The sequence below is a fragment of the Triturus cristatus genome, chromosome 8 (assembly GCF_964204655.1).
Source record: "Triturus cristatus chromosome 8, aTriCri1.1, whole genome shotgun sequence".
In the NCBI taxonomy this organism is placed as follows: domain Eukaryota; kingdom Metazoa; phylum Chordata; class Amphibia; order Caudata; family Salamandridae; genus Triturus; species Triturus cristatus.
In genome coordinates this window covers 511,037,237-511,061,680 of record NC_140591.1, presented here as the reverse complement: position 1 = coordinate 511,061,680, position 24,444 = coordinate 511,037,237, and positions in this window count along the sequence as shown.

The window sequence follows — 24,444 nt, the reverse complement described above, 5'->3', positions numbered from 1 at the left end:
TGAACGGGGAAACCTGCTCTCGCTTCAATGAAGCAAAGCAGATTGCTTTTCCACATGGGGAGCAGCATGTTAGCTGCTCCCCGTGTGGAAAAGCAATGCCTGCTCCCGCAGGACACGGGGACCCGGCTTGGACCGTGGGGGGATTGGGAAACCCCCCAAGGCCCCCAACGGAGAGGGCCAGCCCAACGAAGACGGCCAGCCCCGAGCGATGGGGTCCCTGCGGCTAGTAGTGGACCGGGAGGGGGCCCGAGGCTCCCTCCTAAAAAAAAGAAGAAAAAAAAAAAAAGAAATGGCCCGGGGGATTGGGTCCCCGGGGCCATAACTGGCCACAGGAGGGGGGCAAGGCAGCCCCCTCCAAAATAAAAATAAGAAAAATCGGCCGAACTATGAATTCCGATATACTCACCTGTTATTAGGAGAGATCTCAGTGCTGCATCTTTGAGCCCAGTACTGATCCTGAAAAGTAATGTTAACCGTACTTACCAGTTACTTGAATTTCCTTCCATAGGCTAACATTGACTGGTTTCACTTGGAAATTCTTCTAAGTGTGGAGTTTTGGAACTTACAAATATTCCTCTAAATTCAGCCAAACTACGAATTCCGATTTACTCACCTGTTATAAGGAGAGACCTCAGTGCTGCTTCTTTGAGCCCAGTACTGATCCTGAAACTGTAATCCTTACCTTCATTTTCAGTAACTTGCATTTCCTTCCATAGGAATCCATTGTGTGGTTTTCAGCAGAAAAGTTTCTAAGTGTCTATTTTCACAAACTAAAAATATTCCTAAAAAATCGTCTGTATGACTTAAACACATTCTTTCAACTGTTTACAGGAGATACACCAGTGCTGGATCCAGGATCCACCACTGAGTAAGAAAAAGTAATGATAACACTACTTACCTGCTAAGTGAATTTTCTGCCATAGGATAACATTGGTGATTCTATGTGAAAACATTTCTAAGTATCAACTTTTAAAATACAATAATATTCCTTAAAAATCTGTACTGGAACCAAAACGCTTTTACTCAACTGTTTACAGGAGATGTCCAAGGACTGAATCTAGGATACAGTCAGGTGGTTAGAAAAGTAAACCATAAAGTAACTAATTGCATTTGACTAGAAATTCACCTTGAGCTCAATGTTGCTTGTGTTTGGAATTGTGTTGCCCATTGCAACAACTGTAACTACTGTACTTAAAAGTCTATTGCCTATTTGCAAAGTATTTCAACTAAAGTAATTCATTCTGAGAAAGTATATTTTGTATTGTAATGTATAATGTAATTATAATGTAATTAAAAAAATAAAATATCTAAAAATAAATAGTTTAAAAAATGTAGTAAATCAGTATAAAAAAATCAGTATAACAATTAATATATTAGAAATTGTCATTTAAAAAACCTTTGAAATTCACTGAATAAAACATAGGTTTGAGATATGTTATAGTTGGTCCCGCTTCGTGTCTCTGGGCAATTTGCATGAACTTACCCTGTGCTATCTTCGGAGAGGCTGCTTTTGCTGCTGGGCTGCCGGTGAAACCGCTGAGGAGAGCTTACCTGGACTACATCTCCCAGGAGCGGGTGCGGTCACTCAGGTGTGTTGTGGCTGATCTCCCGCCCTCAATCACTACAAAAACCTCGCGGAACCCGCTGTCGCGGGTCCCGCTTCGTGTCTCTGGGCAATTTGCATGAACTTACCCTGTGCTATCTTCGGAGAGGCTGCTTTTGCTGCTGGGCTGCCGGTGAAACCGCTGAGGAGAGCTTACCTGGACTACATCTCCCAGGAGCGGGTGCGGTCACTCAGGTGTGTTGTGGCTGATCTCCCGCCCTCAATCACCACAAAAACCTCGCGGAACCCGCTGTCGCGGGTCCCGCTTCGTGTCTCTGGGCAATTTGCATGAACTTACCCTGTGCTATATTCGGAGAGGCTGCTTTTGCTGCTGGGCTGCCGGTGAAACCGCTGAGGAGAGCTTACCTGGACTACATCTCCCAGGAGCGGGTGCGGTCACTCAGGTGTGTTACGGCTGATCTCCCGCTATTGGACCACGCAATCTATAAAACCAGTCTCTCATCCCGCTGCGCGGGACGCGCGCGGGTGGCGCCGGGCTAAGCCCGGGCAAAGGGCGGGCCGTCTGAGGCCGTCCGAGGACGACTAAGGACGGGACGGGCCACTTCTCTTTTGACTGTGGTTGAGTGAGTTTTACATCGATACTAAGTCCGCCAGGCACCATTGCTGACTGAACCACTTACAGTTTCCACTATTACAATACGAGCTGCTATTAGATTCTGTTACAGCTCTGTAGTAGCATGTCGAAATCAAAAAAGTCCTTAAATTCAAACACTATGGACAATTACTTGGTGCAGATAGTTAGTAAAATTAACAATGACAGGAGAGTCTCATTGGGGCTAAATTGTTCTTCTAATCTATCTTTACCGATTCCCCTGTCTGATTCGCTGCTGGCTTCTCCCTCATTGGTTAACAGTAGCACTCCAATTGATACAGAGGTCTTAGACAGCGACATTCTTGAGCTAAGTGTTCACCCAACTGTTAACTCACAATCTATTCCTGATGTAGACTTGGATATGGATGTTGAATCAGTTGATCTCAAATCTCCCGCTCCTCCCCCTAGAACTAGGATAGTCAGAGCCTGTAGGAAACCCCAGATTAGAAACAATGGGACCCGCCCAGGGAAGAAAAAGGCAATCTCCGTAACCAAAAGCCTGAATAAGGCAGAGACACCAGAGTTACAAGTTGCTAAAAACTCTGAGAACGAACTATCTATAAAAATAGTAAGTATGATTGATACTAAAATTGAGAGCATCATTACTCCTTTGGTAGCCAAAATCGACAAACTAACGGCAGAGGTAGCTAGATTGAGTGCCTTATTAAATAGACCTATAGAAGAAGTGACCAGAGTTACGTCCCCGGTACCAAGTAGATCTACCTTGAATGTGTTGCCCGCTAGAGGGGAAGGAAGGGCTGCGCAAAAAGAGATAGTGAATCCCTCACCTTTGCAATCCAGAATTGATAAGAATTCCCAGAAGGTATCTAAATCAGGTCCCCCTCTCGACCGTTTTGCCTCACGTCCAGCGAACGACCAATTCCAATGTATTGTTGAGGCCCTCCCCACTACATTGGTCCTTGCCAATGTTCCTACTTTGCCGCTCGACAAAATAGAAACCACATCTTCTCTCATTAGCAAATCTTTGCATTGGATGATAAAAAATATGAGGATGTCCCCCTGGGGAGCGCGACAATTAGCTGGAGAAATTATTATGGCAAGAAGAGTCTCATGGCTAGGCCATAATCCCAAAAAGTACGCAGGGGACTGTGTGGTTCTCAATTTTTCTAACCCAGCAGTTCTCCCCAATGTTCTGAACAATATATTTCCCCCTCAACGAAGACATGGTGCTATCATTCCTCTAACACTAAAATATTTTTATTGTGGGAGGAATCGGGAAGCCAACCGAGCGACAGCGAGGCAAGGGTGGACCCCAATGCCTAGTATAGGGGGTGGGAGTGACTCCATTAGGATGTGGAACATCAGTTTAGAAAACAGGTTTGGGGTCCTGTCAGATTTAAATGATTGCGATTGACTTGATGGGGAGGTTAGACACGAGAATAAAACATTGGTACCGTATGATAGCTTATCTACTCCCATAGCCTCAGCTAGCTGTCAAGATAATATTGTAATATGCAATTCTAGTATAACACAGCCAAATGCAATTGAATTGTATAGGTTAACATTGCTCAGCCACCTAGAATTTGGAAACATAGTATCAAAGGCATTAACAAATGAATCATTAGGTATCCCACGTAGTAATGTTGAACATGTGAATAGGATTGATGGTGAGCTCCAAAGTCCATTAACATTAAATGAGTTTCCTTGTCCTCTTGAACCTGAGTCACGCCTGTCCTTTTTATCCTGGAATCTTGCAGGAATAGGCAATAAGTTACATTCAACTGAATGGCATGGTTTTGTTGACCAGTTCGACATAATCTTATTCCAAGAGTCGTGGTCTTTGGACCCGGTCTATTGTTTGGGATTCCTTAATTTCTATATACCTGCTACCAAAAAAACTAAAGGTCGTCCATCAGGTGGCCTGATAACTTGGATCCGCCAATCCTTATGTTGTAAGATTAACCAACATAGTCTTCAATCTAACGACATTTTGTCATTAAACATCACTTGGCCTAATGACCAGGGAATGGTTATATCTAATATCTATGCTAGAGGGATGGTTGGAGGCACTTCATCCGACGTGACATCTGCCCTAGATCATCACCTTTCTGCACTACCATCGGAGAAGCTCATTGTAGTGGGTGGTGACTTCAATACGACGTTCGAGCCCCTTGGCCCTGAGGACCAGTTCCTTGCTGAAGAGGAGGACAGTAGATGGGGTGTTCCCCAGCTGGATCTTCCCCCAGTCAAGAGATGGACCGCCGCGGCCATTCAACTTAAAGCACTCTGTCTAGAGAGAGGGCTCAGAGCTGCCAATGGGCGTACCCGGTCAGACCGCCAGGGTGCTAGTACATTTGATAATGGTAGATCCACTAGCCGTATAGATTATTTCCTGGTGGATATAAGGATTTGGCATAGATTGAATGATATGACTATAATCGCACGGGAAGATAGCGATCATAACGCCCTGTGTTTGGAATTGCAAGCTCCCAATGGGCTCATAGAACCCAAAATTGGTGGGGCGAAAATTAGCCTGGATAGTGTCGTATCAAACAATATGAGGCATGTTAAATGGGGTAGATTTATAGAAAAGCCGGATAAATTAAAGGATCTCAAAAAAGTGGTAATCGACGAAGTGGCTAAATTAAATGCCCAATCGTCTGATAATAACTTCCCTTCATCTATGGATGAGGTCCATACCACCTTTTTTTCAAATCTCCAAGAGTTTTTCATGAAGCCCCCTGAGGGGGGGAAAGTTAATAAGGGCAAACCACCTGTGGCGGGATGGTTCAATAAATCCTGTAGAGCAGCTCGTCAGAGTTTAAGTGTAGCCCTTAGATCAAGAAACATCGAAGATGTGAGATCTGCTAGAAAGCTATATAGACACGTACAGCTAGTGGCTAAGAAGGAGTGGGACGAGGAGCACTGGCAAGACCTGAAATCTGCTTGTCTGGCCAAGGATCAAAAACAGTTTTGGGCAATAGTGAAGTGGGATAGCGGTGGGGTTGCGCCATCACCCCAAAATAACGTGGCAAATAACCAGTGGGTTGACTTCTTCAGACCGCAATATGCTTCAGCTTCGTCTGAAGGAGAGCACTCACTTCCTCCCGCTATCTACTTTCGCACGCAGGTGTTCACGATTAAAGATGTTAATTTAGCATTAGATTGTATAACTGGGGGCCGTGCTCCTGGGATGGACGGGATACCCGCGGACGTATTTTTAACTGATAGATCATCCTGGTGTCAGTATTTTCAATGGCTAGCTAATTCCATAGCTAAGGGTGCACCTGTTCCCCCCTCATGGAAAGGGGCTGAAATAATCCCAGTTTTTAAAAAAGGGGACAAATCACTACCAAGTAACTATAGACCTATCAGTCTTATTGACTCTGCTCAAAAACTGATAGGTCGATTAGTACAAAATAAATTACAAACTTGGATTGAAGAAAACAATATTTTGTCCCCGTTCCAGGCTGGGTTTAGACCATGTACTAGTTCGGTTGACCAGGTATTTTATTTCTTAGCACTCTATTGGAGGAATGTGAAGCTGACTAATGGGACCCTTTATGCGGTTTTTATAGATTTAAAATCTGCATTTGATCTAGTGCCCCGCTCTAAACTTTGGAGGGCTCTCGATGAAGCAGGGATAGCACCGGAACTACTAACGTTACTTGTCCGCTTGCATGAGAACAATTATGCACGAATTAGGTGGGGAACCCAGGGGGAGGTGACTGACACATTTCCTGTAGAGCGTGGTGTTCGGCAGGGATGTGTCTTGGCGCCCACGTTGTTCTCCCTGTTTATAAATGGCATTGTTGAATATTTGAGCCATTCGCCCACAGACGCCCCTGTAATGGCTGGGGCTCGCGTGCCTGTTCTCATGTTTGCGGACGACACGCTGATAGTTTTGCGGACACCTAGTGGCCTGCAGAAGGCGCTAAATGCATTTGGTGACTTTTGTCGAGAACGTGGTCTTGAGATAAACACCTCCAAAACTAAGTTCATATGTTTAAATCAGTGGCAAAATTTTAGAGGTGTTATTAACTTTAATGGCACCCCGCTGGAGCAAGTTGAGGCATTTACATATTTAGGGATATCCCTTCAGAACAATATGAAATGGACCAACCATATTGACATGGCTGTCTTAAAATTTCATCAGCTAGCGGGCGCAATTGTTTCCAAATATAAATCTTCCTTGACTAAATCCATCACTCCAGCCGTGGAAATTTATAATATGAAAGTTATCAGTGCTTCATTATATGGATCGGAATTATGGGGCTTTGGTAATCTGAATCAACTAAGATTAGCAGAAAACAAGTTTTTACGTTGTTTAACAGGAGTTCCCCGAAGTACCCCAATGATCCCATTAGCATACGATCTAGGCAGGAAAAGAGTTGAGGATTTGGCACGATTGCGCCCACTCCTTTATTGGCGGCGGATTATGGTCACTCCGGAACTAGCGCATTATGCCATTGCCCTAAAAGATATCATTAGGGCTGATCGTTTTCATTCCATCACATGGCTCAAAGAAATTAGAGATTTGCTAACAAAATTAGACTTGGGGCATCTATGGAATGATTTAAATGGCTTAAATTTCCCATCTAAGTCTGCATTTAAAAAAATGTACTGGGATATGATCTTAACATCTGCTTTTAGCTCTGGCCAGAATTCCAATCTAACAGGTCGTTATTTTGACGTTAAATCTATTCCATCTTGTGAGGCATTCTGGGATTTTATAGAGAGGCCCATTGATAGAAAACTGTATTTTCAGTTTAGAATTGGGTCTCTCCCTGTAAAAGCATTCACCCATAGATGGTTACCTAATCAGGACAATAAATGTCCTTACTGTCGAGATTTGATTGAGGATCCTGGCCATCTATTGTTTGTCTGTCCATTGTATGTCGCTCCACGTCATAGGTGGATAAAACCAGTATGTTTTAATTTGGGAATACGCAGATATAAGGAAGCCCTAAGGATACTTGAATCTGATTGTACCCCTTGTTTGGTTATTGCTGTTGCAAAATTTTTGGGGTGGGCATGGATAATACGCACTCGTACCCTAAAAATGTTAGAAGCTGGTCAATGATTATCTGACACTAAAATGTTATCGATCCATTTTAAATATTAAGATTTTACTTTTTAATAGATAAATTGATGTTGCTAATTTCATTGGAACTATTCGCCAGCATTATGATTTAATGTAATTTTAAAATTTATATATTGTATTTTAAAATAGTATATATATTTATGGTATTGTTAGGATGTTATGATGCTTTTATGACATGCTGTCGAATAAAGCTTTGAAACTTGTTATAGTTAGGAATTAGCATTTAAAAAACCTTTGAAATTCACTAAAAAAACTATAGGTTTCAGGACTGATATAGTTAGCAATTAGCATTTAAAAAACCTTTGAAATTCACTGAAAAAACCATAGGTTTCAGGCCTGATATAGTTAGGAATTAGCATTTAAAAAAACTTAGAAATTCACTGGAAAAACCATAGGTTTTAGGGGTGTTATAGTTAGCTGGACATTTCCCTCGTACAAAACCATAGAAATTCCTCCGATATAGTTAGTTGCACTAACTACATCTCGCGCGCCCTCAATCCACTGCTGATGATGTCACGTATTACATCATTCATGACATGGTCAGTGAGATCACTGATGACATTTCAAATGACATCATTGATGACATCACTGATGACATCATCCACGTGACAATCAGATACACCTCATCATACATTGTGCAAAAGTAGGTCGCACACTGCTCGTCACACCAGCAAGTTGCCCCAAAGGACGGTGGGAAATGTAGTGGCGACGGCGGGTACGCCTATGCCACGATGTGTAAAAAGAACAGTATGTGTTGCGTTAGCCATCCCTGGACAGGTGTTTCGAGGTAGTTGCCTCTCGTCAGCAGGGAGCAGGTCAGTGTAAGGGGGTGCTGTGTGGACTGCCAAAATGTAATTAAAAACAGGTCAAGTACCTCTCCTGGCGCGCAGGTGCAGATCCAAGGCTCGTCAGCCCGTTGGCTCAAGGGAGCCGTAATAAATTGTGCAAAAGTAGGTCGCACACTGCTCGTCACACCAGCAAGTTGCCCCAAAGGACTGTGGGAAATGTAGTGGCGACGGCGGGTACGCCTATGCCACAATGTGTAAAAAGAACAGTATGTGTTGCGTTAGCCATCCCTGGACACGTGTTTCGAGGTAGTTGCCTCTCGTCAGCAGGGAGCAGGTCAGTGTAAGGGGGTGCCGAGTGGACTGCCAAAATGTAATTAAAAACAGGTCAAGTACCTCTCCTGGCGCGCAGGTGCAGATCCAAGGCTCGTCAGCCCGTTGGCACAAGGGAGCCGTAATAAATTGTGCAAAAGTAGGTTGCACACTGCTCGTCACACCAGCAAGTTGCCCCAAAGGACTGTGGGAAATGTAGTGGCGACGGCGGGTACGCCTATGCCACGATGTGTAAAAAGAACAGTATGTGTTGCGTTAGCCATCCCTGGACACGTGTTTCGAGGTAGTTGCCTCTCGTCAGCAGGGAGCAGGTCAGTGTAAGGGGGTGCCGTGTGGACTGCCAAAATGTAATTAAAAACAGGTCAAGTACCTCTCCTGGCGCGCAGGTGCAGATCCAAGGCTCGTCAGCCCGTTGGCTCAAGGGAGCCGTAATAAATTGTGCAAAAGTAGGTCGCACACTGCTCGTCACACCAGCAAGTTGCCCCAAAGGACTGTGGGAAATGTAGTGGCGACGGCGGGTACGCCTATGCCACGATGTGTAAAAAGAACAGTATGTGTTGCGTTAGCCATCCCTGGAAACGTGTTTTGAGGTAGTTGCCTCTCGTCAGCAGGGAGCAGGTCAGTGTAAGGGGGTGCCGTGTGGACTGCCAAAATGTAATTAAAAACAGGTCAAGTACCTCTCCTGGCGCGCAGGTGCAGATCCAAGGCTCGTCAGCCCGTTGGCTCAAGGGAGCCGTAATAAATTGTGCAAAAGTAGGTCGCACACTGCTCGTCACACCAGCAAGTTGCCCCAAAGGACTGTGGGAAATGTAGTGGCGACGGCGGGTACGCCTATGCCACGATGTGTAAAAAGAACAGTATGTGTTGCGTTAGCCATCCCTGGACACGTGTTTCGAGGTAGTTGCCTCTCGTCAGCAGGGAGCAGGTCAGTGTAAGGGGGTGCCGTGTGGACTGCCAAAATGTAATTAAAAACAGGTCAAGTACCTCTCCTGGCGCGCAGGTGCAGATCCAAGGCTCGTCAGCCCGTTGGCTCAAGGGAGCCGTAATAAATTGTGCAAAAGTAGGTCGCACACTGCTCGTCACACCAGCAAGTTGCCCCAAAGGACTGTGGGAAATGTAGTGGCGACGGCGGGTACGCCTATGCCACGATGTGTAAAAAGAATAGTATGTGTTGCGTTAGCCATCCCTGGACACGTGTTTCGAGGTAGTTGCCTCTCGTCAGCAGGGAGCAGGTCAGTGTAAGGGGGTGCCGTGTGGACTGCCAAAATGTAATTAAAAACAGGTCAAGTACCTCTCCTGGCGCGCAGGTGCAGATCCAAGGCTCGTCAGCCCGTTGGCTCAAGGGAGCCGTAATAAATTGTGCAAAAGTAGGTCGCACACTGCTCGTCACACCAGCAAGTTGCCCCAAAGGACTGTGGGAAATGTAGTGGCGACGGCGGGTACGCCTATGCCACGATGTGTAAAAAGAACAGTATGTGTTGCGTTAGCCATCCCTGGACACGTGTTTCGAGGTAGTTGCCTCTCGTCAGCAGGGAGCAGGTCAGTGTAAGGGGGTGCCGTGTGGACTGCCAAAATGTAATTAAAAACAGGTCAAGTACCTCTCCTGGCGCGCAGGTGCAGATCCAAGGCTCGTCAGCCCGTTGGCTCAAGGGAGCCGTAATAAATTGTGCAAAAGTAGGTCGCACACTGCTCGTCACACCAGCAAGTTGCCCCAAAGGACTGTGGGAAATGTAGTGGCGACGGCGGGTACGCCTATGCCACGATGTGTAAAAAGAACATTATGTGTTGCGTTAGCCATCCCTGGACACGTGTTTCGAGGTAGTTGCCTCTCGTCAGCAGGGAGCAGGTCAGTGTAAGGGGGTGCCGTGTGGACTGCCAAAATGTAATTAAAAACAGGTCAAGTACCTCTCCTGGCGCGCAGGTGCAGATCCAAGGCTCGTCAGCCCGTTGGCTCAAGGGAGCCGTAATAAATTGTGCAAAAGTAGGTCGCACACTGCTCGTCACACCAGCAAGTTGCCCCAAAGGACTGTGGGAAATGTAGTGGCGACGGCGGGTACGCCTATGCCACGATGTGTAAAAAGAACAGTATGTGTTGCGTTAGCCATCCCTGGACACGTGTTTCGAGGTAGTTGCCTCTCGTCAGCAGGGAGCAGGTCAGTGTAAGGGGGTGCCGTGTGGACTGCCAAAATGTAATTAAAAACAGGTCAAGTACCTCTCCTGGTGCGCAGGTGCAGATCCAAGGCTCGTCAGCCCGTTGGCTCAAGGGAGCCGTAATAAATTGTGCAAAAGTAGGTCGCACACTGCTCGTCACACCAGCAAGTTGCCCCAAAGGACTGTGGGAAATGTAGTGGCGACGGCGGGTACGCCTATGCCACGATGTGTAAAAAGAACAGTATGTGTTGCGTTAGCCATCCCTGGACACGTGTTTCGAGGTAGTTGCCTCTCGTCAGCAGGGAGCAGGTCAGTGTAAGGGGGTGCCGTGTGGACTGCCAAAATGTAATTAAAAACAGGTCAAGTACCTCTCCTGGCGCGCAGGTGCAGATCCAAGGCTCGTCAGCCCGTTGGCTCAAGGGAGCCGTAATAAATTGTGCAAAAGTAGGTCGCACACTGCTCGTCACACCAGCAAGTTGCCCCAAAGGACTGTGGGAAATGTAGTGGCGACGGCGGGTACGCCTATGCCACGATGTGTAAAAAGAACAGTATGTGTTGCGTTAGCCATCCCTGGAAACGTGTTTCGAGGTAGTTGCCTCTCGTCAGCAGGGAGCAGGTCAGTGTAAGGGGGTGCCGTGTGGACTGCCAAAATGTAATTAAAAACAGGTCAAGTACCTCTCCTGGCGTGCAGGTGCAGATCCAAGGCTCGTCAGCCCGTTGGCTCAAGGGAGCCGTAATAAATTGTGCAAAAGTAGGTCGCACACTGCTCGTCACACCAGCAAGTTGCCCCAAAGGACTGTGGGAAATGTAGTGGCGACGGCGGGTACGCCTATGCCACGATGTGTAAAAAGAACAGTATGTGTTGCGTTAGCCATCCCTGGACACGTGTTTCGAGGTAGTTGCCTCTCGTCAGCAGGGAGCAGGTCAGTGTAAGGGGGTGCCGTGTGGACTGCCAAAATGTAATTAAAAACAGGTCAAGTACCTCTCCTGGTGCGCAGGTGCAGATCCAAGGCTCGTCAGCCCGTTGGCTCAAGGGAGCCGTAATAAATTGTGCAAAAGTAGGTCGCACACTGCTCGTCACACCAGCAAGTTGCCCCAAAGGACTGTGGGAAATGTAGTGGCGACGGCGGGTACGCCTATGCCACGATGTGTAAAAAGAATAGTATGTGTTGCGTTAGCCATCCCTGGACACGTGTTTCGAGGTAGTTGCCTCTCGTCAGCAGGGAGCAGGTCAGTGTAAGGGGGTGCCGTGTGGACTGCCAAAATGTAATTAAAAACAGGTCAAGTACCTCTCCTGGCGCGCAGGTGCAGATCCAAGGCTCGTCAGCCCGTTGGCTCAAGGGAGCCGTAATAAATTGTGCAAAAGTAGGTCACACACTGCTCGTCACACCAGCAAGTTGCCCCAAAGGACTGTGGGAAATGTAGTGGCGACGGCGGGTACGCCTATGCCACGATGTGTAAAAAGAACAGTATGTGTTGCGTTAGCCATCCCTGGACACGTGTTTCGAGGTAGTTGCCTCTCGTCAGCAGGGAGCAGGTCAGTGTAAGGGGGTGCCGTGTGGACTGCCAAAATGTAATTAAAAACAGGTCAAGTACCTCTCCTGGCGCGCAGGTGCAGATTCAAGGCTCGTCAGCCCGTTGGCTCAAGGGAGCCGTAATAAATTGTGCAAAAGTAGGTCGCACACTGCTCGTCCCACCAGCAAGTTGCCCCAAAGGACTGTGGGAAATGTAGTGGCGACGGCGGGTACGCCTATGCCACGATGTGTAAAAAGAACATTATGTGTTGCGTTAGCCATCCCTGGACACGTGTTTCGAGGTAGTTGCCTCTCGTCAGCAGGGAGCAGGTCAGTGTAAGGGGGTGCCGTGTGGACTGCCAAAATGTAATTAAAAACAGGTCAAGTACCTCTCCTGGCGCGCAGGTGCAGATCCAAGGCTCGTCAGCCCGTTGGCTCAAGGGAGCCGTAATAAATTGTGCAAAAGTAGGTCGCACACTGCTCGTCACACCAGCAAGTTGCCCCAAAGGACTGTGGGAAATGTAGTGGCGACGGCGGGTACGCCTATGCCACGATGTGTAAAAAGAACAGTATGTGTTGCGTTAGCCATCCCTGGACACGTGTTTCGAGGTAGTTGCCTCTCGTCAGCAGGGAGCAGGTCAGTGTAAGGGGGTGCCGTGTGGACTGCCAAAATGTAATTAAAAACAGGTCAAGTACCTCTCCTGGTGCGCAGGTGCAGATCCAAGGCTCGTCAGCCCGTTGGCTCAAGGGAGCCGTAATAAATTGTGCAAAAGTAGGTCGCACACTGCTCGTCACACCAGCAAGTTGCCCCAAAGGACTGTGGGAAATGTAGTGGCGACGGCGGGTACGCCTATGCCACGATGTGTAAAAAGAACAGTATGTGTTGCGTTAGCCATCCCTGGACACGTGTTTCGAGGTAGTTGCCTCTCGTCAGCAGGGAGCAGGTCAGTGTAAGGGGGTGCCATGTGGACTGCCAAAATGTAATTAAAAACAGGCCAAGTACCTCTCCTGGCGCGCAGGTGCAGATCCAAGGCTCGTCAGCCCGTTGGCTCAAGGGAGCCGTAATAAATTGTGCAAAAGTAGGTCGCACACTGCTCGTCACACCAGCAAGTTGCCCCAAAGGACTGTGGGAAATGTAGTGGCGACGGCGGGTACGCCTATGCCACGATGTGTAAAAAGAACAGTATGTGTTGCGTTAGCCATCCCTGGACACGTGTTTCGAGGTAGTTGCCTCGTGTCAGCAGGGAGCAGGTCAGTGTAAGGGGGTGCCGAGTGGACTGCCAAAATGTAATTAAAAACAGGTCAAGTACCTCTCCTGGCGCGCAGGTGCAGATCCAAGGCTCGTCAGCCCGTTGGCTCAAGGGAGCCGTAATAAATTGTGCAAAAGTAGGTCGCACACTGCTCGTCACACCAGCAAGTTGCCCCAAAGGACTGTGGGAAATGTAGTGGCGACGGCGGGTACGCCTATGCCACGATGTGTAAAAAGAACAGTATGTGTTGCGTTAGCCATCCCTGGACACGTGTTTCGAGGTAGTTGCCTCTCGTCAACAGGGAGCAGGTCAGTGTAAGGGGGTGCCGTGTGGACTGCCAAAATGTAATTAAAAACAGGTCAAGTACCTCTCCTGGCGCGCAGGTGCAGATCCAAGGCTCGTCAGCCCGTTGGCTCAAGGGAGCCGTAATAAATTGTGCAAAAGTAGGTCGCACACTGCTCGTCACACCAGCAAGTTGCCCCAAAGGACTGTGGGAAATGTAGTGGCGACGGCGGGTACGCCTATGCCACGATGTGTAAAAAGAACAGTATGTGTTGCGTTAGCCATCCCTGGACACGTGTTTCGAGGTAGTTGCCTCTCGTCAGCAGGGAGCAGGTCAGTGTAAGGGGGTGCCGTGTGGACTGCCAAAATGTAATTAAAAACAGGTCAAGTACCTCTCCTGGCGCGCAGGTGCAGATCCAAGGCTCGTCAGCCCGTTGGCTCAAGGGAGCCGTAATAAATTGTGCAAAAGTAGTTCGCACACTGCTCGTCACACCAGCAAGTTGCCCCAAAGGACTGTGGGAAATGTAGTGGCGACGGCGGGTACGCCTATGCCACGATGTGTAAAAAGAACAGTATGTGTTGCGTTAGCCATCCCTGGACACGTGTTTCGAGGTAGTTGCCTCTCGTCAGCAGGGAGCAGGTCATTGTAAGGGGGTGCCGTGTGGACTGCCAAAATGTAATTAAAAACAGGTCAAGTACCTCTCCTGGCGCGCAGGTGCAGATCCAAGGCTCGTCAGCCCGTTGGCTCAAGGGAGCCGTAATAAATTGTGCAAAAGTAGGTCGCACACTGCTCGTCACACCAGCAAGTTGCCCCAAAGGACTGTGGGAAATGTAGTGGCGACGGCGGGTACGCCTATGCCACGATGTGTAAAAAGAATAGTATGTGTTGCGTTAGCCATCCCTGGACACGTGTTTCGAGGTAGTTGCCTCTCGTCAGCAGGGAGCAGGTCAGTGTAAGGGGGTGCCGTGTGGACTGCCAAAATGTAATTAAAAACAGGTCAAGTACCTCTCCTGGCGCGCAGGTGCAGATCCAAGGCTCGTCAGCCCGTTGGCTCAAGGGAGCCGTAATAAATTGTGCAAAAGTAGGTCGCACACTGCTCGTCACACCAGCAAGTTGCCCCAAAGGACTGTGGGAAATGTAGTGGCGACGGCGGGTACGCCTATGCCACGATGTGTAAAAAGAACAGTATGTGTTGCGTTAGCCATCCCTGGACACGTGTTTCGAGGTAGTTGCCTCTCGTCAGCAGGGAGCAGGTCAGTGTAAGGGGGTGCCGTGTGGACTGCCAAAATGTAATTAAAAACAGGTCAAGTACCTCTCCTGGCGCGCAGGTGCAGATCCAAGGCTCGTCAGCCCGTTGGCTCAAGGGAGCCGTAATAAATTGTGCAAAAGTAGGTCGCACACTGCTCGTCACACCAGCAAGTTGCCCCAAAGGACTGTGGGAAATGTAGTGGCGACGGCGGGTACGCCTATGCCACGATGTGTAAAAAGAACATTATGTGTTGCGTTAGCCATCCCTGGACACGTGTTTCGAGGTAGTTGCCTCTCGTCAGCAGGGAGCAGGTCAGTGTAAGGGGGTGCCGTGTGGACTGCCAAAATGTAATTAAAAACAGGTCAAGTACCTCTCCTGGCGCGCAGGTGCAGATCCAAGGCTCGTCAGCCCGTTGGCTCAAGGGAGCCATAATAAATTGTGCAAAAGTAGGTCGCACACTGCTCGTCACACCAGCAAGTTGCCCCAAAGGACTGTGGGAAATGTAGTGGCGACGGCGGGTAAGCCTATGCCACGATGTGTAAAAAGAACAGTATGTGTTGCGTTAGCCATCCCTGGACACGTGTTTCGAGGTAGTTGCCTCTCGTCAGCAGGGAGCAGGTCAGTGTAAGGGGGTGCCGTGTGGACTGCCAAAATGTAATTAAAAACAGGTCAAGTACCTCTCCTGGTGCGCATGTGCAGATCCAAGGCTCGTCAGCCCGTTGGCTCAAGGGAGCCGTAATAAATTGTGCAAAAGTAGGTCGCACACTGCTCGTCACACCAGCAAGTTGCCCCAAAGGACTGTGGGAAATGTAGTTGCGACGGCGGGTACGCCTATGCCACGATGTGTAAAAAGAACAGTATGTGTTGCGTTAGCCATCCCTGGACACGTGTTTCGAGGTAGTTGCCTCTCGTCAGCAGGGAGCAGGTCAGTGTAAGGGGGTGCCGTGTGGACTGCCAAAATGTAATTAAAAACAGGTCAAGTACCTCTCCTGGCGCGCAGGTGCAGATCCAAGGCTCGTCAGCCCGTTGGCTCAAGGGAGCCGTAATAAATTGTGCAAAAGTAGGTCGCACACTGCTCGTCACACCAGCAAGTTGCCCCAAAGGACTGTGGGAAATGTAGTGGCGACGGCGGGTACGCCTATGCCACGATGTGTAAAAAGAACAGTATGTGTTGCGTTAGCCATCCCTGGACACGTGTTTCGAGGTAGTTGCGTCTCGTCAGCAGGGAGCAGGTCAGTGTAAGGGGGTGCCGTGTGGACTGCCAAAATGTAATTAAAAACAGGTCAAGTACCTCTCCTGGCGCGCAGGTGCAGATCCAAGGCTCGTCAGCCCGTTGGCTCAAGGGAGCCGTAATAAATTGTGCAAAAGTAGGTCGCACACTGCTCGTCACACCAGCAAGTTGCCCCAAAGGACTGTGGGAAATGTAGTGGCGACGGCGGGTACGCCTATGCCACGATGTGTTAAAAGAACAGTATGTGTTGCGTTAGCCATCCCTGGACACGTGTTTCGAGGTAGTTGCCTCTCGTCAGCAGGGAGCAGGTCAGTGTAAGGGGGTGCCATGTGGACTGCCAAAATGTAATTAAAAACAGGCCAAGTACCTCTCCTGGCGCGCAGGTGCAGATCCAAGGCTCGTCAGCCCGTTGGCTCAAGGGAGCCGTAATAAATTGTGCAAAAGTAGGTCGCACACTGCTCGTCACACCAGCAAGTTGCCCCAAAGGACTGTGGGAAATGTAGTGGCGACGGCGGGTACGCCTATGCCACGATGTGTAAAAAGAACAGTATGTGTTGCGTTAGCCATCCCTGGACACGTGTTTCGAGGTAGTTGCCTCTCGTCAGCAGGGAGCAGGTCAGTGTAAGGGGGTGCCGTGTGGACTGCCAAAATGTAATTAAAAACAGGTCAAGTACCTCTCCTGGCACGCAGGTGCAGATCCAAGGCTCGTCAGCCCGTTGGCTCAAGGGAGCCGTAATAAATTGTGCAAAAGTAGGTCGCACACTGCTCGTCACACCAGCAAGTTGCCCCAAAGGACTGTGGGAAATGTAGTGGCGACGGCGGGTACGCCTATGCCACGATGTGTAAAAAGAACAGTATGTGTTGCGTTAGCCATCCCTGGACACGTGTTTCGAGGTAGTTGCCTCTCGTCAGCAGGGAGCAGGTCAGTGTAAGGGGGTGCCGTGTGGACTGCCAAAATGTAATTAAAAACAGGTCAAGTACCTCTCCTGGCGCGCAGGTGCAGATCCAAGGCTCGTCAGCCCGTTGGCTCAAGGGAGCCGTAATAAATTGTGCAAAAGTAGGTCGCACACTGCTCGTCACACCAGCAAGTTGCCCCAAAGGACTGTGGGAAATGTAGTGGCGACGGCGGGTACGCCTATGCCACGATGTGTAAAAAGAACAGTATGTGTTGCGTTAGCCATCCCTGGACACGTGTTTCGAGGTAGTTGCCTCTCGTCAACAGGGAGCAGGTCAGTGTAATGGGGTGCCGTGTGGACTGCCAAAATGTAATTAAAAACAGGTCAAGTACCTCTCCTGGCGCGCAGGTGCAGATCCAAGGCTCGTCAGCCCGTTGGCTCAAGGGAGCCGTAATAAATTGTGCAAAAGTAGGTCGCACACTGCTCGTCACACCAGTAAGTTGCCCCAAAGGACTGTGGGAAATGTAGTGGCGACGGCGGGTACGCCTATGCCACGATGTGTAAAAAGAACAGTATGTGTTGCGTTAGCCATCCCTGGACACGTGTTTCGAGGTAGTTGCCTCTCGTCAGCAGGGAGCAGGTCAGTGTAAGGGGGTGCCGTGTTGACTGCCAAAATGTAATTAAAAAAAGGTCAAGTACCTCTCCTGGCGCGCAGGTGCAGATCCAAGGCTCGTCAGCCCGTTGGCTCAAGGGAGCCGTAATAAATTGTGCAAAAGTAGGTCGCACACTGCTCGTCACACCAGCAAGTTGCCCCAAAGGACTGTGGGAAATGTAGTGGCGACAGCGGGTACGCCTATGCCACAATGTGTAAAAAGAACAGTATGTGTTGCGTTAGCCATCCCTGGACACGTGTTTCGAGGTAGTTGCCTCTCGTCAGCAGGGAGCAGGTCAGTGTAAGGGGGTGCCGTGTGGACTGCCAAAATGTAATTAAAAACAGGTCAAGTACCTCTCCTGGCGCGCAGGTGCAGATCCAAGGCTCGTCAGCCCGTTGGCTCAAGGGAGCCGTAATAAACTGTGCAAAAGTAGGTCGCACACTGCTCGTCACACCAGCAAGTTGCCCCAAAGGACTGTGGGAAATGTAGTGGCGACGGCGGGTACGCCTATGCCACGATGTGTAAAAAGAACAGTATGTGTTGCGTTAGCCATCCCTGGACACGTGTTTCGAGGTAGTTGCCTCTCGTCAACAGGGAGCAGGTCAGTGTAAGGGGGTGCCGTGTGGACTGCCAAAATGTAATTAAAAACAGGTCAAGTACCTCTCCTGGCGCGCAGGTGCAGATCCAAGGCTCGTCAGCCCGTTGGCTCAAGGGAGCCGTAATAAATTGTGCAAAAGTAGGTCGCACACTGCTCGTCACACCAGTAAGTTGCCCCAAAGGACTGTGGGAAATGTAGTGGCGACGGCGGGTACGCCTATGCCACGATGTGTAAAAAGAACAGTATGTGTTGCGTTAGCCATCCCTGGACACGTGTTTCGAGGTAGTTGCCTCTCGTCAGCAGGGAGCAGGTCAGTGTAAGGGGGTGCCGTGTTGACTGCCAAAATGTAATTAAAAACAGGTCAAGTACCTCTCCTGGCGCGCAGGTGCAGATCCAAGGCTCGTCAGCCCGTTGGCTCAAGGGAGCCGTAATAAATTGTGCAAAAGTAGGTCGCACACTGCTCGTCACACCAGCAAGTTGCCCCAAAGGACTGTGGGAAATGTAGTGGCGACGGCGGGTACGCCTATGCCACGATGTGTAAAAAGAACAGTATGTGTTGCGTTAGCCATCCCTGGACACGTGTTTCGAGGTAGTTGCCTCTCGTCAGCAGGGAGCAGGTCAGTGTAAGGGGGTGCCATGTGGACTGCCAAAATGTAATTAAAAACAGGTCAAGTACCTCTCCTGGCACGCAGGTGCAGATCCAAGGCTCGTCAGCCCGTTGGCTCAAGGGAGCCGTAATAAATTGTGCAAAAGTAGGTCGCACACTGCTCGTCACACCAGCAAGTTGCCCCAAAGGCCTGTGGGAAATGTAGTGGCGACGGCGGGTACGCCCATGCCACGATGTGTAAAAAGAACAGTATGTGTTGCGTTAGCCATCCCTGGACACGTGTTTCGAGGTAGTTGCCTCTCGTCAGCAGGGAGCAGGTCAGTGTAAGGGGGTGCCATGTGGACTGCCAAAATGTAATTAAAAACAGGTCAAGTACCTCTCCTGGCGCGCAGGTGCAGATCCAAGGCTCGTCAGCCCGTTGGCTCAAGGGAGCCGTAATAAATTGTGCAAAAGTAGGTCGCACACTGCTCGTCACACCAGCAAGTTGCCCCAAAGGACTGTGGGAAATGTAGTGGCGACGGTGATGTCATCAGTGATGTCATTTGAGATGTCATCAGTGATGTCATCAGTGATGTCACTGACCATTTCATGAGTGATGTAATATGTGATGTCATCAGCAGTGCATTGCGGGGCACGAGTTATAGTTAGCTGAACTAACTATAACAGGGGAATTTCTAGGGTTTTGTACGAGGGAAATGTCCAGCTAACTATAACGCCCCTGAAACCTATGGTTTTTTCAGTGAATTTCAAAGGTTTTTTAAATGCCAATTCCTAACTATAACGCCCCTGAAACCTTTGGTTTTTTCAGTGAATATATATATATATATATATATATATATAGAGAGAGATAGATAGATAGATAGATAGATAGATAGATAGATAGATAGATAGATAGATAGATAGATAGATAGATAGATAGATAGATAGATAGATAGATAGATAGATAGATAGATAGATAGATAGATAGATAGATAGATAGATAGATAGATAGATAGATAGATAGATAGATAGATAGATAGATAGATAGATAGATAGATAGATAGATAGATAGATAGATAGATAGATAGATTTATTTAATTGGATGCTGTCAGCATGAAAGTGAATAAAATTAGGTAGGGTGTTGGATGGCTCAGTAAGAAGTCTTATTATTGGCTGTTGTTTAAAAAAAGAAATGCAATACAGGGCTGATATGCTTTTGAATATGTGGAGTAAACCACGCCTGCTGTTTCTCATTTGGAAGTAGCATGTTCCTTCTAGAATAAGCTGCAATGGACATAATGGACCTACTGGTTCCATTGTGTTGCTAGGTATATTCAGCTAAGATTGTATTGGCGGGGAAGGGTGTTAAAGAGACAGAACATTTTTTGAAAAATTGAGGAGTGATGACACAATGTAAGTAATGGCAAGTTGTATTTTCAAACAGGACTATGTAATAAATTGTTGTGTAGTATTTAAATTTCAGAAAAATTAAGCTAGATATAGTTTTTTTCCTGCCATTTCTCCGTGATGATCGCACAAACATTGCGAAAATGCGCCAACAGGAACCTCATAAAGGGTATGTGTTGAAGAGGTTAGTGGTGAATGTTTTGGGAAGTAAGAGAAAAATGAATTAGTGCCTGGTTATTACATTGTGTATTTTATTGAAAAATAACAGTATAGGTTTGTGGAAAGTTGCAATGAGGAACAAAGGATGTTTTAAATAACTAAACATCATGTGCAGAATACATACATCTGTTATTTGCATTCTGGGAGTAGTAGTACTTTTAGTAACCGTATTAAACAGGAATTTAGTAGTGAGAAATAAAAGAACATGCTGCCCGCCTGTATATGAATTAGAAAGAAGTAATACTTGCTCCGTCTGTATTGGGACGTGTTTGTCAATGTGGTTTTTAACTTATATGACCGCTTTGCATATGCTTAGATGAGGAGATATGTTTTATGTGCTTGCAAATGGCTGTATATATATATATATATATATATATATATATATATACATATATATATATATATATATATATATATATATATATATATATATATATATATATATATATATATATATATATATATATATATTTTCACCAAAAAGAAGAGATACTCGCACTCCAGGAGGATAATTCAAAAGTTATTTTACTTCAATTATTACAAAAACAGCTTAAGCACCATCAGGTTCCCTTAGCTAACCAACGCGTTTCGACCACTCTGGTCTTGATCACGGTTAGTTGTGTACTACAAGTGATGTCTTTATATATCCAATTACCCATGTGACCATTGAAGTGCATCATGGGATATGTAGTTTACATTGTGAAGAAGTGATTAATATATACAGTGTAATGTGTCACAATATTATACAGTTTTGAAGGAAGAATCTGATCATTTAATTTGTATAGAGTATATATATAATTTTTTATATATATATCTGTATATACATTTGGCAGTTCATTGACGGCTTAGTGCCCTGATTATCGGTATAGTACCACATGTGTCCTATTTTTTGCCAATCAGTTCCTTGCTGATTTTTGCATAAAGTCTATGATATTGTTTTTTAAGCATGAGCAGATTATTTACAAGTGAACATGAAGTTCTTCATCACCGTTCAGTCCTCTCGGTTGTTTCGTTTGAAATCTAATTATTAGTTTTGATTCCAATTGTCTCAATTTTTTAGTTCTGTCACCTCCTCTCTCATTTATGGGGATTGTTGCAAGTCCCCAATAATTCATTTGTTGCCATCCGTATTCCTGATGTGTTTTCATATGTTTAGTCATTGCATATGTTTGGTCGTTATTTTGGATTGCGCGGATATGTTCTAATATTCGTTTTTTTAATTGACATATTGTGCTCCCAATATATCTGCTTCCGCAATTGCATTCCAACATATATATGGCATACGTGCTTTCGCAGTTGATCTTTTCTTTGATTATGTATTTGTTTCCTTTTGGACCCATGATCTCTTTTTTGTTTATTCCAATTTTACAGGCCTTGCATTTTTCACACTTTTTGAAGCCTCTTTGATGGTCCGAAAGCCAGGTTTTCTTTTTTATTCCTGTAAAGTGGCTATGTACAATCTTGTCTTGAATCGATGGTGCCTTTTTATAGGTTATATTCGGTCTTTCATTCAAGATTTTTTTCATATCTGGATCTCTCAATAAAATATGCCAATGCTTATTCATAATTTCTGAGATTGCATGATTTTCTTTGCTGTAGGACAAGATCATTCTGATATCTGATGTTTCAATTTTTTGTTGTCTATGTTTGGCCTGTAGGGTGATTTCTCTTGGAATTTCTTCTGTTTTTGTTCTTCCCAGTCTTATATCTGTAGGTTTATAGCCTCTTTCCAAGAATTTTTTCGTTGTTTCATCCATTTTTTGTTTGAGTTCATCCTCATCAGAGCAATTACGTTTCATACGTAGAAATTCCCCAAAGGGTATGCTTTTTATTAATGATTTTGGATGGAAGCTGGTCCCATGGAGGAGGCTGTTTGTGGCTGTAGGCTTACAGTATGTTTTAGTTTTTAGTTGGCCATTTTCCTGGTATACCTCAATGTCCAAGAATTGAATTTTTGTTTTGTTTACATTAAATGTAAATTGTAAGCCCTCCTTGTTGATATTTAGCTTTTTTACATATGTGCTGAATTCTTCTGATGTTCCATTCCAGATAATAAACAGATCGTCTATAAATCTGAGCCATAGCACAATTTTTTCCGTATACATTTCCATGTCTTCACTCCATGCAATTGATCTTTCCCACCATCCCATTGTGAGATTCGCGTAGCTCGGCGAAAATGAAACGCCCATGGCAGTGCCGCACATTTGGCAGTAAATCTGTTGATCAAATATGAATATGTTGTTCCTTAAACACATTTCCACCATCTCCAAAAGCATTTTGGAATGTTCCAGATATTTGATGTCTCTTTGGTTTAGAAAGTATTGCAATGCTTTGAGTCCTGTATCATGATTTATTGATGTATAAAGTGAGACTACATCTATTGTAGCTAATAGGTAGTCTTCTTGCCAATGGATTTCATTCAAAATTCTTAGAAAGTCTCCTGTGTCTTTGATATAAGAGCTTAGTGTAGTTACCATCGGAGCCAAAAATGAATCCACATATTTTGAGAGGGGTTCATAGAGACTGTCACAACTTGATATTATTGGTCTTCCAGGTGGATCTATTAGGGTTTTGTGAATTTTTGGTAGAAAGTACATCGTTGGTGTTGTGGGATTATCCTTTGTCAAGTATCGCAATTCATCAGTGGTTAGTAGACCATTTTCTGACCATGTTTTCAATTTAGATTGTAGTTCAATTGTCAGTTGATTGGTGGGATTTGTTTTTAGTTTTTTGTAGTTTTTGATCTCATTAAGTTGTCTTGTGGCTTCTTTTTTATATTGGATTTTATCCATCACCACAATATTTCCCCCTTTATCTGCGGGTTTTATTTCAAGATTTTCATTTTCCATCAATTCTTTCAAAGCTTCTCTTTCTGTTTTTGTCAGATTCTCCTTTTTCTTACTTTGTTTGTTTGGTAGATTTTCTAGATCTGCTATTACCAGATCATAATAGAGATCGATCTTGTTGCCTTGAGTGAGGATTGGGCAGAATTTGGATTTGGGTTTGAAGGATGTTTTTTCTCTTCCAGATGTTTCAAAACCCAATTGTTTTATAATCTCCAATTCTTGTAATTCTTCGTCTTGCAAATCATGTGTGAGATCATATACTGTTTTTATTTCAGATATTTGATCTATTGTAATATGGGGTGATGAGTTCATTGTGTTGCTTGTTGTCATTGGCGTTGCAATATATATATATTACCTACTGGCGGTCGCCAGTAGGTAGTTATAGTTAGGACCCTGTTTCCATAGGAAATCCGCAACATTCTATTTTGAATAACTTTGGCGCCGGTCGACGAATCCTCGCGAATATTTCAAAATAGGTGGGGCGCTACGCTCCGCTCCTACCCTGAAAGTCTCGGGGGGATTCGTCAAGCGGGGGCTGAGATAAAAGGGGGGACCCAAAACGTGTTTTTCCCATGCATTTTTCCATAATACCTTTAGACACAGCTACAGCCCGAACGGCTGAACAGAATTACTAGAAATTTGGCAGAGAGGTGGTCCTCAGGTCAAGGAAGTGCCTTTTGTAGGTTTGGTGTAAATCTGTTCAGTAGATTCTGAGAAAATAGCCTTTAAATCAATATATATATCTGAGCCAGCTTACGGTGCGCTTACGGTGCGCTTACGGTGCGCTTACCGTACGCGTACGATGGCGTGCGCGAGCGCGATTCTGATTGGCTCTTAGATCTTAGTAAACATTCGAATCGGTCGAAACCAGGAAGCGGCGGCCGCCATTTCGTGTGTTTCACTCAGAAAAAAAAGAGTGATATCTTGAAAAGGGGGCAAGGAGGAGAGTTACAGACCCCCTAACATTTGTAAGGGGGTCAAAGAAGGACAGAAAAGTACAAAGAAAACATTTATTGATTTTAAAAAAAATCGCGGGGTACGCGTACGGTAAGCTCAACGTACGCGTATGGTAGAAAAAAAATAAAATAAAAGAAATGAAATGCAGATTTAAGAGTTTAGATATTAGGGGGCTCTAAAAAGAGCCGTTGTGTTTATGAAGTGA